This window comes from Ceratosolen solmsi, unplaced genomic scaffold (assembly GCF_000503995.2).
Source record: "Ceratosolen solmsi marchali unplaced genomic scaffold, CerSol_1.0 scaffold10, whole genome shotgun sequence".
Lineage (NCBI taxonomy): Eukaryota > Metazoa > Arthropoda > Insecta > Hymenoptera > Agaonidae > Ceratosolen > Ceratosolen solmsi.
Window position 1 is genome coordinate 6,577,455 of NW_011948412.1, and position 6,969 is coordinate 6,584,423.

Sequence of the window (6,969 nt, forward strand, 5' to 3'; positions counted from 1 at the left end):
GAGTACTTCTTCGCGTTCCAGGCTCGGGCGCTCAACACGTAGAGGGATGCCGAGCTTTCGTTGGAGCGCAAACGTCGCTGCTGTCCGAAGTCCTTGGGGAAGGAGGGCAAGAGATCGAGGGTGTAGTTACGCCCTGAGAACAGAGAAGCAGAGAAGAGAGCGCCGTTAGTCGTGGACGTGCGAGGGATGCCGGGAACAGCACTACCGAGCTTAACGAGATTCTGCATTTTTATATCTCCGGCGATTGCTTTGGATAATGACTTTTCCCGAGTCTCGACGCAGACCTCCGGGCCGAATTTCATTGTGTTTACTCGGAAATTTTTTTTTTTTTTTTGGGAATTTGATTGGGTTCGAATGTTTTTCTATATATCTATATATATATTTTTTTTTTCTTTTTTCTTTTTTTTTTTTTTTTTTTTAATATAATTTGGTTGTTCTGATGGAATGCGTTAGATCTGCTGAGAGGAATGGCAGAGCGCATTGCTACCACCAGGACTGCCAATAACTATTTGTTGCCGAGTTCGTGTGATATTGTAAGAATGATATTGATATCGCCCCTCCCCTCCCACGCCCCAACCGCTACGCGTTAAAATTTGTTAAACTTTTTTTTATTATTATTTTTTTTCAATTAGTATAATTAATGTATGCTGATAGAAATGATTCTTTGTCTGTAATAAAGAAAAAGGAAAAAAATAGAAGAATAAATAATTTGACCATAGCCAAGCTAGTTAAAAAAAAAATTAACAGGACAGCGATGAAATGAATTAAACAGAATTAAAAAGCTCAAAAATCATTTCATGAACAACGACTGATTACACAACATATGAATTCTTGTCTCTTTCTTTTTCACCACAAAAAAAAAAAAAATCCTTTAATTATATTGATTACCTAGATAGATAAGCCGTGTTGCATCAAATCCATGTTTGATGAGATGCGTTTCTGTTTGTGTGTATGCTTACGTGTTGTACGTTGTAAAAATCTTATTATTACAAACTATTACTTAGCGCCATTAGTACAAAAATAAATTAATTTTAGTGCTTCGATTAAAAGATTAATTGCTATTTACAGCAACGTACGGAGGAATTAAATGACTATATATTGATGCGTTACAGGGTTGAAGAATATTAATATAAACACAATTGTTAGAAAACAAATCTTTAGTTTAATTGACTCATCATTATATTATGTACATATATAAAACTGCTGTTCGCTGCCGATTTTGGACGATGAAAATACTTCTATTCATATAAAGTCTCAAATTTCATAAATATAGTCGATGTCATTCGCTCCTCTTAACTTTAGTGTTTCTCTCCTGTGTAATCCGTTTTTGATTGGATGTATTACAACTAACAAATAAAAAGAATATCAGCAAAATTTTTCATTTATTATAAATATAATGTAACATGATTATTCTGAATAGATTATATGATGTAATTTGTAAATAAAATTTAATACCGATAAATATTTAACGCAATAAAATGATCGATCAAGTACCGATTTAGCGGAAGCTTTGGTAAAATGTCGCGACTGTGCTGCTTCGTTACATCTAATTCCATCGCATTTTATAAATACTTCGAGCTTGAACAAGTGATCTTCTACATCTTGTCCCAATCAAATCAATCATAGTTGATAATTCTGATAATTGTATAAATAAATAAAATCTGCAATATATACGATTGCATGTTATTTTGGAATGTACATATATATATATATATATACATATATATATATATATATATATATATATATATATATATATATATATATATATATATATATATATATATATATATATGCACACATATATTTTATTACACATACGCGCAAGCGCGCACACACGCACACACCCATTCATAAACCTGAACACACATAAACACGCACACGCACGCACGCACACATATTTATCTATATATATATATATATATATATATATATATACACACACACACAATTAGTGTATTTCAGTCTGCCATATTTTCTTTTCTACGACTATAGGTGACATGATTGTTTTTTTTTTTCTTTAGCATTACATTACCTTAACTGTACAACCTTCTATCGTCTATATTGTTTTGCCTACATTTGTTATGTCATATACTGGCATTCCAAAGTACACTTTATAATTCTTCACGTTTTACTATACAATTTTAATTATAATTATTGTTTTTTTTTTATTTTTATTTATTTTTTTTTTTTTTTGGTTTTTTTGATTTTTAAGTTTTTTTTTATTCTTTTTGTCTTTCAACCTAAAACTGATAAAAATTAAATATATTGGAAACCATACAGCCTCTCTTATAACCAAAGGCATTTTTAAAATACTGTGTCAATAGGTCCTGATAAGAATGTTCACTTTAACATGACCAGTGCAAGACTACCAATGAAAATACCAATAAACACCCAATCAAAAACATCGGCCACTAATTTTGCTTATAGTCATTGCCGTAGCCACTGAAGGAGCCCATTTGTAGTTGCATGGTCGAATCAAAATCCCGTGCGCCTCCTTCGAAAAAGTGTTGCTGCTGTTGTTGCTGTGATTGCGGTTGCGGCTGCTGCGGCTGTGGTTGTTGCTGTGGTTGCGGCTGCTGCGGCTGTGGCTGCGGCTGCTGCTGCTGCGGCTGTGGTTGTTGCTGCTGCTGCTGTGGTTGTTGCTGCTGCTGCTGTTGTTGCTGTGATTGTTGCTGTTGCTGTGGCTGCGGCTGCGGCTGCGGCTGCGGCTGTGGCTGTGGCTGTGGCTGTGGCTGTGGTTGTGGCTGTGGCTGTTGCTGTAGCTGTGGCTGTGGCTGTGGCTGTGGCTGTGGTTGTGGCTGTGGCTGTTGCTGTAGCTGTGGCTGTGGCTGTGGCTGTGGCTGTGGTTGTGGCTGTGGCTGTTGCTGTAGCTGTGGCTGTGGCTGTGGCTGTGGCTGTGGTTGTGGCTGTGGCTGTTGCTGTAGCTGTGGCTGTGGCTGTGGCTGTGGCTGTGGTTGTGGCTGTGGCTGTTGCTGTAGCTGTGGCTGTGGCTGTGGCTGTGGCTGTGGTTGTGGCTGTGGCTGTTGCTGTAGCTGTGGCTGTGGCTGTGGCTGTGGCTGTGGTTGTGGCTGTGGCTGTTGCTGTAGCTGTGGCTGTGGCTGTGGCTGTGGCTGTGGTTGTGGCTGTGGCTGTTGCTGTAGCTGTGGCTGTGGCTGTGGCTGTGGCTGTGGTTGTGGCTGTGGCTGTTGCTGTAGCTGTGGCTGTGGCTGTGGCTGTGGCTGTGGTTGTGGCTGTGGCTGTTGCTGTAGCTGTGGCTGTGGCTGTGGCTGTGGCTGCGGCTGCGTCTGTGGCTGTTGCTGTTGTTGCTGCTGCTGCTGCTGCTGCTGCTGCTGCTGCTGAGACTGGTTCCAGACACGCTCGTGCCTCGCCAGGATATGCTTCATTAGGCTGTCCTTGTATCGCGTTTTGTGGGGGCAGTAGACACAGCTGAACTTGGGCTCGACGCCGCACTCAAAGTCCCGATGACGTTTCAGGTGATGTTTATGCTTGTAGGCCTTGCCGCAGGTCACGCACACGTTGCTGCTCGTGTTGATGTAGTGGTATAACTTGTCTGCAACAAGAGGGGAACGATATTGATGGATAGTTCGGTCTAATTTTAATGCTCTCGACGTTAAATTGCCTTTTCTATTCGGTTGCTCGTTCGCGTGCTTATTAACGAGATTGGGGTTATGAAAGGAGTAAGATTCGATACTTTATGAAAGAGATATAATTTTCATATTAAGTATTGAGTTAGTCGTGCTATTGCTGTCGGCATTTACATGATCTTTTGCAATTTGAGGGAGATGATTGAGAGCAACGCACGTAAGGGGGAAATATAAATGAAAAAAGAAAACTAAACGAGATCGAATGAATTTAATTTTATTCCATGTATTGTGTGTATTGTTTACGTAATCAGCGAGCCATTCTTACATTAATGAAATTAAGTATTAAAATGAACATTTATAATTATGCTTGACTAGTAAATGGATATGATTGCAGTTAAGACGTTCAGTTAACAATTCGCATTGAAACTTAATTCTTAGATGTACATATAGTGATATCCTCGACAACAATACGTGTAAAATTACGTTTTAGCATTGCGAATTTGAGCTACGTAATCGTTTAATCGTCCTGTACACAATTTGAAATTACTACGGCTAAAGTAATTAAACGATTTCTTAAACGAATACCAAACTATTATTGTTTTCTAACACATCCAAATGTCTTAGAAGGTTTCTTTACAAACATCAATATTTCCCTTCTAAGCTTTTTTTTTTCTTTTTTTTTTTTTTTTTTTTCTTTTCTTTTTTTTTTTTTTTAATGCGCAGATAAATATTAGCACATCGATCTACAATCGAGTGCGAGAATGTAAGGATCGACTCATTAAACTCGAGTTAGTCGAGTTATTCCTAATAGCAATTAAATTTATAGGACGATCGTAAAGAAAGAGCCTGAGAAAATATATATCCTATCTAAAATCATATATATATATATATATTGTTCTCCATAATTCCAGTATATAATACGGGCAAAGCAAACTAGAGTCGCACAGGGGCCAATATAAGAAAGCCATTATCGGTAATGGAACGAGGGCCGATATCAGCGTATCTTCCCGGAGAGCCGAGTCACCGTTGGATTAAAATTATCCTTGTGCATCGCCGTCGACGAGCCAATGCACGTGACACGTAGTTGCATGTCCTTGTTGGATCGGCTAGCCTGAAAGGGAATGTCGCGAGCTAATAAGTCGTAATGAAGGAGAGCTTCTGCGTCCGTCTTTGGGGGTCCAGCTGGGCGCTGTGCACGGGCACGTGCAAGATGATGTGGGTCTTGTAGGAAGATCTGAAGGGGCAGTAAACGCACTGGTAGGTCGGCTTCCTGCCGCACTCCTGCTTAATATGTCTCTTGAGGTTCTTGAGCTCGTAATAGCGCCGATCGCAGTTCTCGCACGCGTATCGGCCCAAGCCGCGAGATCTTCGCTGCCTCGGATGATGATGAGCACCTGCGAAAAACACGATTTCACTGGTCAATCCGTGGAAAAAGCTACGAGGGCCGCCGTTTTGCGAATGTACTTGTGTGCGCGATTTGGCGGCATGACTTGTGTTTTGGTGCATGACACGTGTGCAATTGGGACTGCGATACTTTGGCTTTTAATATTGGATTATTTGCGAATTGATGCATCCAATCAAGCTTACGAGCGTCTCTCTCTCTCTCTCTCTCTCTCTCTCTCACGCGCACACGCACGCGCACACACACGCACGCACACGCACACACACGCACGCACACTCTCTCTCTCTCTCTCTCTCTCTCTCTCTCTCTCTCTCTCTCTCCCTCCCTCTCTCGGTTTGTGGATTGATCGATAGGTAAGACTGTGGTTTTTAATGACAAATCCAATGTTTTACGATTTATCCGTGAATACGCCGTCTGAATAACAAAAGAAAAAGTGCGATGGAGGGAAGGGGATACGGGGCTAGAGTAAATACTTTATTAAAGGGTAAATTGTCGATTTACTAAATAATAAATTGACGTAATAATGCGCGATTGCAATGTTTGAAATCCAACCGTCGGCATTAATTATAATAAAACTTTCATCGAAATTTAATGCGTGTGAGTGCGCGCGTGTTTGTGTGGGTGACTTGCACGTGTGCTCATACATAGAAAATAATGTACCTATTATTTTTACGTATATAATTTATTAACATACAATTAACATATTCGAGCATTTACAATAATCATTCGTATTGGCAATCGGTGATGCGACACCATCGTCAAATAGTTTTATCAAATACAAAAATTTACTTTAAACAATATTAGTTTGCTAGTACGTGAGGGCTATGTAAAAAAAAGTCCAACGCGTAACGACGCTAACTAACTAACTACCATCCTTCGAACAATTTCCATTATGATATTCTACATCTATAATATAGCTTCGATACGATTCAATAATTCTTACTAAACATTTTAATCGATACCACTATACAGTCGTAGCGAAATTTCTCTTTACTTAGGAGATTCGGTAACCCTTAACCCACAACGTTTATTATGCATCGCAATATGACATTACCGCATTAATAGAGAAAAATTTATCGTCTCGAATTTATTCGGATATGTTAATATCGTAATGACAGTCTGAAAATCCCACTCGTCCCACCCACAACCCAATCCCCTATTCCTCAATTCCTCTTTGAGCGCAACCACGCGCATAGAAAAATAAAGCCCCCCCCCCCCCCCCCTAACGTTATCGCAGGAACGAAAAATTAATAATCCTACCAAGTCGTAGCAGCAACGTCTCTGAAAATGAAGCTTTCGACCTGGCCTACCCTAACTAGTCAGCGGCAAGTCCGGATGTATGTACATCATGTGCTTGATTATACTGGATCTGTACTTGGTACAGTGATCGCAATAGGGACACTTGTGCTGAGGATCCTTGCCGCACTCGATCTGCATGTGGCGACGTAACGAGCGCTGCACCATGTAGGACCTGTTGCACATGGGGCAACGATACCTTTTCCCGCGTTCGGTAGACGTGGCCGAGTAGGAGTCCTCGCTCGTGCTCATCACTGCAAAAAGAAAGATAAACGAGAAAGAGGAGGTTAGCGAGGCGATTGATAAGCTATAGAGGTAAAATTTCATCATACTCTCGCATTTAAAACGGCATTCAAATTTTCTTGCTATGGTATCCTTGTTTCCTCGGTCGACTGATTGGTCCGACCATCTCTTAATTAATGGCCACTAATAGTATGAAAATTTTGTCGTTGAAATTTATGAACCAACGAATAAGTGGCAAGTACCTTGGAATTTGGTAATGATCAACAACAACGAAAAAAAAAAAAAAAAAAAAAATATTGGAATAAAACATGCACTTATTTGCTTTTTAGTACAAAGGCAATTAAGCGTAAGATACATAAGACTCAACGACTATCGAAAGACCATCGACGTTAAAAGAAAAGTTAAAATTTTTAAAAAATTCTGAAATATAAAAGAAAATTG

At 39.7% G+C, this 6,969-nt stretch overlaps 1 protein-coding gene and 1 long non-coding RNA gene across 2 annotated transcripts in view; both read right to left on the reverse strand.

The window, feature by feature from the left end:
- Window positions 1–6,969, reverse strand: part of LOC105364514 (uncharacterized) — a 484,373-nt gene that overhangs the window by 348,268 nt on the left and 129,136 nt on the right.
- LOC105368511 (uncharacterized) lies at window positions 1,009–2,161 on the reverse strand. The gene is made up of 3 exons (XR_913104.1): window positions 2,036–2,161; window positions 1,495–1,661; window positions 1,009–1,346 (listed from the first exon to the last, which is right to left on the reverse strand). It is a non-coding gene; the product is annotated as an uncharacterized LOC105368511 (long non-coding RNA).